This window comes from Camelus ferus, chromosome 12, assembly GCF_009834535.1.
Source record: "Camelus ferus isolate YT-003-E chromosome 12, BCGSAC_Cfer_1.0, whole genome shotgun sequence".
Lineage (NCBI taxonomy): Eukaryota > Metazoa > Chordata > Mammalia > Artiodactyla > Camelidae > Camelus > Camelus ferus.
In genome coordinates, this window is record NC_045707.1 from 57,923,931 (window position 1) to 57,934,097 (window position 10,167).

Genomic DNA, 10,167 nt, shown 5'->3' on the forward strand with positions numbered 1-10,167 from the left:
GGAAATAATAAAGATAAGACCAGAAAGCAATAAACTTGAAAAAAGAACAATAGAAGACATTTATAGAACCAAAGATCAATGAAATTGATAAACCACTAGCCAAACTGACTAAGAATAAAAGCAACACAAACTATTAATAAAAATAATGAAAGAGGGGTTGTCAGTACGTTCCCCGCTGACCATGAAAGGATAGTAAAGGAATACTCTGAACAAGTTTATGCGTTAAAACTGGACAACTTAGATGAAAGGGGCCAATTTCTTGAAATAGGAAATCTACTAAAACCCACTCAAAAGGAAATAGCTAAACTGAAGACTCAAATATCTATTAAATAAATCGAATTCAAAAATATTCCAACAAAGCAAATTCCAAGCCCAAATGGTTTCACTGGCAAATTCCACCAAACTTTTGAGAAATAAAATCTACACAATCTCTTCTAGAAAGTAAAAATAGAGATAACACTATCAAACTAATTTTAGTGGACCAGCATTACTCTGATACCAAAGTATAAAAAATAAAACTATAGAACTATATACCTCATTAATGTAGATACAGAGATCTTCAAGAAAACAGTATGAAACTGAATCCAGCAATATATCAAAAAGATAATACAGCGTGACTGAGTAGGGTTTATACTGGAAATGCAATGCTGGATCAACATTCAAAAATCAATGTCATGCATCTTTTTAACACACTAAAGAAGAAAGACCAGGTCATATCGATAGATGCAGAAAAAGCTTCAAGAAAATTAAAACTTTATTCATGATTTAAAAAAAAAAACTTTAAAAAGTAGAAATAGAAGGAAACTTCCTTAATCTGATAAAGGAATCTAAGAAATACCAAAAAGCAATGTAATACTTAATGGTGAAAAACTGATTGTGTTCCCATTAAGATAAGGAACAAGGCAAAGATGTCTGCTCTTGCAATTCCTTTTCAATTTTCCTGGAGATTATAGCTATAGCAATAAAGCAAGAGAATAAAAAGCAAAAGATACTCATTTAGTTTGGAAAGGAAGAGCTAAAACCATCTCTATTAGCAGATGACATGATTTTCTATGTAGAAAATCCCAAGGTATGGTCAAAGAAAGCTCCTGAAACTAATAAGTGAGTTTAGTAGTGTCACAGGATAAAATATCATTATAAAAAATTCACCAGTTTCTGTATACTATGAATGCGTAAATAAAAACTGAAGTTTTAAAAAGTACTATTTATAACAACTCCAAAAAGGGTTAAATACTGAAGTGTAAATATGACAAATACACTCATGATATATACGTTGAAAACTTGAAAACATGGGTGAAAGAAACTGAAGAAGACCTTTAAAAATGAAGAGATATACAGAAGACAGAATATTGTAAAGATCTCAATTGTCCCCTATGATCTGTAGATTTAATGAAATCCCAATCAAAAACCCAGAAGCAGCATGATTCTTCTTCTCAGAAGATATAACAAGCTGATTCTAAAAGCTTTCAGAAAAGTAAAAGAACTAGAATAACCAAAACAATGAAAAGCCAAAGGAAGATCAAAGTTGGTGGATTCACAGTACCAGATTTTTCAGACTTACTATAAAGCTAATGATCAAAGCAGGGTGATATTAGTGAAAGGACAAAGATTTGTGAAACAGAATAGACACTAAAAGAAAACAAACACAAATATGGCCACCTGGTATTTGGCAATGTGCAAAAGCAATTCAGTGGAGTGGGGAGAGTATAGCTCAAGTGGTAGAGTGGTTGCTTAGCATCCGTAAGGTCCTGGGTTCAATCCTCAGCACCTTCTCTAAATAAATGAATATGTAAACCTAATTACCTCCCCCCACAAAAAGTAAGTAAATAAATAAAAAAATTTTTAAAAAAGCAATTCAATGGAGAATGGATTTGTTTTCAACAAGTGGTGCAAGAACAACTGAACATCCATATGTAAAAAAAAGAAAAAAAGAAGAAAAGACCTTAACTTGGATTTCTCACTTTATATAGAAAATGCCTCAGAATGTAAACTATAAAACTATAATAGTGTGAAAGAAAACAAAGGAGGGAAGGAGAGAGAAGGAAGATGATGACAGAGCCCTAATTAACATCTCAACATCTGCTACAGATACATATACGTTTTCCTAACTGCTTAAAGATGGTTCTATTTACCAAACTAGAGAGAGACTTCTCATCAACTCTTTCCCTGTCCACTGGAAGAAGAGAGGATAACTTCCAAGATACGGCACTTAGTATTGAGGTTCATGATGAGGATACCCTATGGAGAACACTCAGAAAAATCTTTTAAATATCCTCCAAGTCGGCCAGGAGTCACTGCCAAAATAGTTATTTATTACCTCCCAAGACTAACTCATATTTTTCCAGGACAAACTTACTATAGCCTTTGCTCCATTCTTTTAATTTCATACTTTTATAACTATGACTCTTGTTGATGACATGGTGCAAACTCAACAACAAACTCATCAGGAATATTAAATGCCATCATTTACATTTCCATACCTTAATTCCCCAGTATAGTTACTCTGACACCCCTCTCAAAAAAGAAAGAAAAAAAAATTAGCACAATTTAATTAATGAAACATGACATACCCTGGTTAACCTATATTTGGATGAATTGTCTTCAAGGATGCGTGCTTGATTAGGTAAGTCAATGTTTACCCCTTACAAGGTTTTTGGTTTTTTTTTTTTTTTTTTTTTTTTTTTTTTTAATTCTCAGTCAAAGCCTGTTGCTAAGTCAACAAATGAAAAAACTGCTCTAGAATGAGTTGGAAGAGCTTTCTCCTTATTAGGGTTGAAGAGTTTGTAAAGTATGATGAGAGGCAATTCTTGTGTGACTGGGAGATACTTTCAATTGCTCAGACTTTTTACACTTATTTTGTGTTTTGTTTTAGTTTTTTTCACTAGGTGGTGACGTGCTAAGCGAAATTAACTCTGAGGTTTCCTGCTGTTGATTTTCTGAGGACACAGAGAGCAACATTCATCAGATAAGGCATTATGGGGTGGAGATGTAAAGTTGCACTTCTCCGTTACTTTACGCTTAACTAGAAACAAGTAAAATGTTCAAAGGTAGAAGATAAGATGATTAAAAAAATTGGATAAATTGGATAAATGTGTTCCTAGAAGAAAAAAAATTAATTACATAATTAGTAAGAGAAATTTTTATTAAGAATTAAACATAAGGTAATATTATTCCCAATACATCTATCTTTGTTGTTTTCACTGAGGCTTTCAATATTTCTTATCTTGTTTGATGAAATAAACTGTTAATTAATTGCCATATTCAAGTCTTCTATAAAGAGATCTTCCAAAAATCAAATCTGATTTTACCACTCTTGATTTTTTAAAAAGACTTCCAAAGACTCATTTGAAAACTCAAAACCAAAATTTACCTGTTCCTCAGCCACTTCACAATCCAGCAGCAGCCCTCTCTTTGGAAAGCCTCCACCTCCCCACCACTGCCCACACTCACACCCTCCCCTCTACCAAGCCTAACCTATCACCTCTCACTGGAAAAGTTATACCCTTTCCAACTCCATGACTGTCACAGGAAAAAGACCAGGGTGAGAGAGCAAGGCACTCACTTCAGGCACAAAATTTAAAGTGACAGCAAAAAAACTCAAGAATCAAGACAAATATTTTAATGCAATACTTTTTTTAAAAATACGGAACACTTCATGAATTTGTGCGTCATCCTTGCACAGGGGCCATGCTAATCTTCTCTGTATCATCCCAATTAATGCAATATTTTTTAAAAAAAAATCTAAATCAATGAAAAAATGCATAATAAATAAAATACCAAGATTTTAAATAAAGACAGTATCAGTTATCCCTACCTGAATTTCTTTCTGCTTAGGAAAGTCTTATTTCTATTTAAAAACTAACTTAAATGTTATCTTTCTGTGGGTATTATTTTCCCACCTTCCCAGAGGGTGGTACCTTTCTCTGCCTGTAACTCTACTGCCATTTAATTCTCCAGCTGGTGGTGTGCTTGTCACTCCACTTACACAGCATTTCCAGTGAACTGTAAGAACTTTTAAGCCGTCTCTTTATCCCAGAGATTTATACATATTAGGAGTTCCATAAATATTTGCTATATGAATAAATAAGTTACAGTAAATAGAGAGTGAAACACAAAATTTGGAGTCAGAAACAAATTTCAATTCTACCACCACAACTCATCTCTTTATCAATTTTATGGTGCTGGGTATTACTCTGAGCATCCCTTTCCCTATCTTCGAATGGGAATAACTTTATTTCCATAGGATTTTTATAAGCTAGATACTTACTGAATTTTTTGAAAGAGAGATCAAATAAAGAGAGTATTTATTCATTGGTTTGAAGTGAAGAAGGTGAAGAGAGAGAAAGGGAAGATGGCTTAACAGCAAAAAAGAGCATGTTTGAAAAGAGGCAGGAAAAGCATCAAATAGATTGTTGGGGAACTGCACGTGGTTCACCATGGCCTCATGTAAACAGTGACTGAATATCAGAGGATGAGACAGGAAACAAAGCTGGCAGGAACGAGCCCCTGGCTGAGGCTCGAGTCTGATATTCCATCCGGGAATACACGGCGCACTGAGGTAACCTTCAATTAACAAGAATGAACTTCTGCCAAAATTAGAAATGGAATTGTAAACTAAGCTTGGCTATGGAGAAAAAAAATTAAATTAAATCGTCATACATTTAAGTTTATGTCTATTTCAAATGCACCACAGAATAAGATTTTAAGAGGACTGTGTAATAGGGATAAAAACAAAGAAATCAATCCCTGAGATGTTGGGGGAGTAGAATATATAAGATTTGGCAACAGACTGCAAGGCAAGGGGGCAAGGAGGTTATTGAGAGCGAGGTATTTAGGTTGGAAGTATGTCATGAGAAAGGAAAATGCATAAATAGAAACACCAGCATTTAAAATGTTCCTAATATAAAATAGGCACCAAATTATCTGGTTTGGGTGCTAGTCTCTTTCCTCAAAACCGCTAGCTCTATGATTTTGTTGAAACAGGGTTTGCATTTCAAATGTTGTCTTTCTTGTCTTCCAGCACATAATAAGTAAATGGGAAGAAAGGAAGGAAGGAAGGAAAGAGGGAGAAAGGGAGAGAGAAAAAAGGAAGGGAGGGATGGCAGCAGGGAAAAAGTCACTATACTACACAGTATACACTATATTCAGTATCTCAGAGAAGACAACCCTGATAAAATCATTTTCCAAGCAAAAAGGCAAACATACGAAATATACTTAAAAAATAGGACATCACAAATCTAGCAAAGCTTGCTTTTGGAAAGAAAGCACATTAACACCACCCGTCTCTCAATTCCTGCACTGACTTTATGATAGGAAAGTGCATCAGTCGGTCCTGACCCAACATAGATGCATAATCAGAAGCTGAAGAAGGTTGAGTGAAGGGGTATCTACAAAGGTGTGGAGGGATTAAGGGAAAACCAACAAATGTTGATGAAACACCCCAGGACTAACAACACTGAAAAGCTAACATCAGCTCTAGACCTAAAGGGGTAGGAGGGAGCAGTTACTAGAACTCAGGGGAGGCTGCACCTGTCGTGCTGGGAAAGGGTACAGGAGCCGTGACTCTGAGGAGTGTAGCCATTGCCAGGTGTCAAGCCTGCAGGACAGAAACCAAACCCTCTCACTTCCTTATCTCTACCCTCCTGCTGGTGGTTCACTGACTCAACTCCAGTGGAAGCCAGAAGGCAACAGAGGCCAACCTTAAACACAGTGCAGGGGAGAAGAGTGGAGATTATTGGAGTGGGGGCAGATAGAGAATATTCAGCTAGTAGCAGAAACCCTTTTTGTTCATCTCTGTACACAGGTCCCACCACCACTACCCCGCCACCTCTACTCAGCATCAGAGACAATGCCTTGCACATAGTTGCCTTCGATGAAGACTTAATGAATAAAAAGTATATAATGACATGTCCATTCTTAGCAAGGAATTAAATAAGCAGTGAGGAAAAAAATCAGAAGAGAGGAGAGAAGCAAAGCACATCTAAGCTCAGTCTCTGTGGGTCCCCTGTCTTATTTACAAATCTCTAAAAAGTGCTGGGAGAGGGAAAGGGAGAGACTAGATGGAAGTGAGAAAAGAGGTATTTTCACGTTTTTTTAAGGACTCACTTAGGATAGGTCTCTTTCTCCAGTCTCTCATATCGGGAGAAAAACTGAGGTGAGATGATTTTCTAAATGTGTTCATTTTGACATTACCTCCACATTTTGTTTTATTCTCCCCTACCCCTGGAATACCCTCTTCAGTCCTCTGCATTAATCGTCACTGAATAGCCTCTTCAGGCCGAGAAATTTTTCCCTTACTTTGTTCCTCTTCTACATTAGTGCCCTAGTGTACACTAGTACACTGTGCTTATTTGCTTTTTGCTTTATAATAGTCCTCTTGGTTTTTAGGGATGTACACTCTGAAATTACTCTGAAAAAGAGAAAATTGATCTAACATAAGTTCAAAATATATTACATGAGAAATGTTTTATAAGTGCCACCTTTTTCTTTTCCACAAGTATCCAGCAATACAGATAACATTAATCCTCGCTCGTAGATGAAGAAACTGAGGACAGTCAGTTTTCTCAAATCTATGCAATAAAGTCAAGATTTCATGTACCTTATTCTTGGAAAAATTTTACATACCCCAGCACTCATCACTCGTGGGAGATTAAGAGCTACAATTCTTCATACCCCACCCCCAACGTATCCATAGCCTTTGCCATGTAACTTCACAGATCCTTTCACTGAAGAGGAGGAATACACCCCACCCCTTCACCTTGGGCTCAGCCCTTCAACACCAGCAATGGAATATCAGCAACACAACACAACCACACGCTTGGAAAGAGCTTGCACAATTGGGCTTGCTCTTTTGCTCCTCTGTCGTTGCCATGAGAACATACCCAAGGCGGTCCATTGGTGCCAGGAGAAAAAGGGGAGACGGGGAGCAAAGCCAAATCAAAGTCAAGCCCAGCTTAGCTCAGCTGAGCTCCAGATCTGTGAGCAGAGCCCAAACAGAGCCACCTACCAAGGCCAGCTGAGAACAGCCAATCCTCAGCTAACTGTAGATCTGCAGAATAAATGATGACTGTTTTAAAAAACAGCAACAACAACAAAAACCCTGATTTCACAATGCCTGCTCTCCACTATGCCAAATTATTCTTAGGCCCAACACTAACATGATCCTATGATCTCAGAGACAGTGACCACCTTGAACCTCAACTCTCCGTTGTAAAAGGAGGAACTAAATTTCTCTTATAAGGATCTCTAAAGTCCCTAAGTTATAATATTCTATGGTTTTATTTTAATTCTATTTATAGGGGATTTTATTATTTCTTTTCTTTTCTTTCTTTCTTTTTTTTTTTTTTCTTTTTTGGTTTTCTCTTCCTATTCTTCCCCCCAAATGATAATGCAATGCTATACAACAGTCATTTGTTCATTAGCTTATTCATTCATTTGACAAACTTACTATATGTCAAGCATAGCACAAAGCTCTGTCAACAGAAACTTATAATTAAGTAAATAAATGTTAATTAGGACAAATACTTAAATAAAAGTACCTCTCAAATTTTTTTCCATGTCAAAGTTATTACTTTTACTCATAGGTAGACAATTATGTTGTATCCAGGCTCTAACTTCTTGGAGAGACTATCTTTACTCTAAAAGTAAAGAGGAGTCAGTGAGCAAGTAATCGTCTTCCAACTGATTATCAATTTTCCTCCTTGAAAGAGCTGTGCCAGGCCACCAGCCACCTGCTTGGCAGCTAGCTTTCTGTCCAGTTCTCAAGAAACTCCACAGCCTTTCTCTGTGTTAAAGTGGAGCCTAGAGACGAATGAGTCATAGGAACATGCCTTATGATGAGGTGTCATTATGGAGTTAAACAGTGTCCCCCCTGAAAAAGATATGGTTGAGCCTCAACCTCCAGTACCTCCAAATGTGACCTTATTTGGAGATAGTGTCTTTAAGAGGTAATCAAATTAAAATGAGATCAAAAAAGTAAGCTCTAATCCAATATGACTGATGCCCTTATAAAAGGGGAAACTTGATCACAGAAACATATACACAATATGCACAAGGGAGACATACACAAAGGAGACTGCCATCTTCAGGCCAAGGAGAGAAATCGGGGACACATCCTTCCCTCACAGACCAAGCGGAACCCACCCTGCTGGCACCTTGATTTTGGATTTCTAGCCTCCAGAGACGATAAATTTCCGTTGACTAGGCTACTCCATCCGTGGTATTTTGTTATGGCAGCTCTAGCAAACTAATACAGGTGTTTTTGTGGGCACTTACCACAGCTGATCCCACTTTAGCCACAAAGAGACTCACAATAAAAAGGAGTTGGTTGTAAATTTGAAGGCTGCGTTTGCCTTTAAGCAAGGTACATTCTCTAGAATTAGAGAAGTGCATCTGTTTCTGTGACACTGCAGTTTCAGTGGCACTTGAGCAACGATAAAAATATGATTGTGGTTTTGTGATTGACATTTCACGAAAAAAGGAGATAAATGTCTTTTTTATACACTACTTTTGAAGAATAAGAATTTTCATATCACCTTAAAATGGTAATTCCAAATTCACAAGAAGTCAGAACCATAAAAGTCACTTGGGAATTTTTTTGTAATTTATGTGTTCACTGAATTTGTAATTCTGGAACTGTGGCATATATGCTGGGAAAGTGAACTGTTAATACGAAAATAGGAATTTCTAGTTCTACTTAAGGGATATTTATTTGAAGTCTAACATTGGCAAGGCTTTTGTTTGAAGAGCTTCACCAAAGCAAATCTTTCAGTTCTGAAGTCAGGTTTCTAAATGTTAATTTTGAATGAAGAAACTACTTGAAGTTGCTTTTCTCACAATCTCATGAATCCACAAATGACTCCAGCAAAGTTGCCATCTTCATAAACATTCTATCATTTCCAGATGGCTTTAATATTTGAGTCTCTCAATATGTCATAACTTAAACATACCACCTCCCCCCCCCCACTTGCTCCTCCTCCTCACTTGTGTATTTCTGTTCATGGTAGCACTATTCTTTCAATCTCCCAGGATGCATTTAATTATTCTAGATAACCTTCTTGATTAGCCAAGATTCTCCAGAGAAACAGAGCCAATAGGATATATATAGATATATAGAAAGAGATTTACTATGAGGGATTGGTTTATGCAGTTATAAAGACTGAGAAGTCTCACAATCTACCACCTGCACACTGGAGGCCCAGGAAAGTCAGTGGTGTTGATCCAATTCCCACCCGAAGGTCTGAGATCCAAGGTAGCAGGTAAGTTCTAGTCAAAGCTCTGAAGGTCTGAGGATCAGGAGTACAAATGTCTAAGGGCAGGAGAATGGATGTTCTGGGTCAGGCAGAGAGCAAATTTGCCCTTCCTTGGCCTTTTTGTTCTGTCCGGTCTTCAATGGATTGGATGATGCCCATCCACACTGAGGAGGGTGATCGTCTAGACTCAGTCTATTAATTGAAGTACTAATCTCTTCTGGGAATATCCTCATATACACAGTCAGGTATAATGTTTTACCAGCTCTTGGGCACCCATTAGCCCAGTCAAGTTGACACATCAAATTAACCATCACACTTTTTCTTTCCCCATATTCACTTAATTATCAAGCCCCGTGGATTCTATATTTGTTCTTTGTTTGGCATGCCACTACCTCACTTCAGCTGCATTTACTCATCCTATTACAGCAGCCTGTTAAATGTATCTCCATCTCCAAAAGACTTTTTCTCTATGCTAGCCTACCTAGTTTAATGTTCCTTTAAGCACAATGTTATTTAAGTTACTCTTCTGCTCAAAATTCTTCAAGGGTTCTCAATTTCTTAACAATAAAATCCAACATTTAAAGATTTTTAAAATAATTTTTATCCTTATTCTTTTTTACTTCCTTTTCCACATTCACCTCATTTTTCCTTTTTTCCCACACTTTTCTTTATAACTTCCTTGTTACTCAGAATGTCTCCTCCATATTCCAAAGCCCATTTCAAAGATAACTTTCTCTTTTTCTGAAATCTGATAGAGCCACACAATCAGGTCCAATAGATTTCTGAATTCAGAATTTTTTGAAGTTTACACAGAAAATGTGCACATACTATTTATTACATAACATTCCCAGTGGAGCCTGATCAGTTTTCTGAGTTCAAACACATCCATTTTTATGCAATAAAACATAAAGTAAAT

General features: G+C 36.8%; 1 long non-coding RNA gene and 1 other non-coding gene across 2 annotated transcripts in view; one reads left to right on the forward strand and one right to left on the reverse strand.

The window, feature by feature from the left end:
- The window catches only part of LOC116667760, a 41,536-nt gene extending 37,907 nt beyond the window's left edge, over positions 1 to 3,629 (forward strand). The window contains exon 3 of the long non-coding RNA XR_004324795.1: positions 2,873 to 3,629. This is a non-coding gene — a long non-coding RNA (uncharacterized LOC116667760). The remainder of the gene's footprint in view (positions 1 to 2,872) is intronic.
- Positions 3,630 to 3,637: 8 nt separating this feature from the next.
- Positions 3,638 to 3,740, reverse strand: LOC116667859. The gene has a single exon (XR_004324913.1). It is a non-coding gene; the product is annotated as a U6 spliceosomal RNA (small nuclear RNA).
- Between the last annotated feature and the right edge of the window lie 6,427 nt (positions 3,741 to 10,167).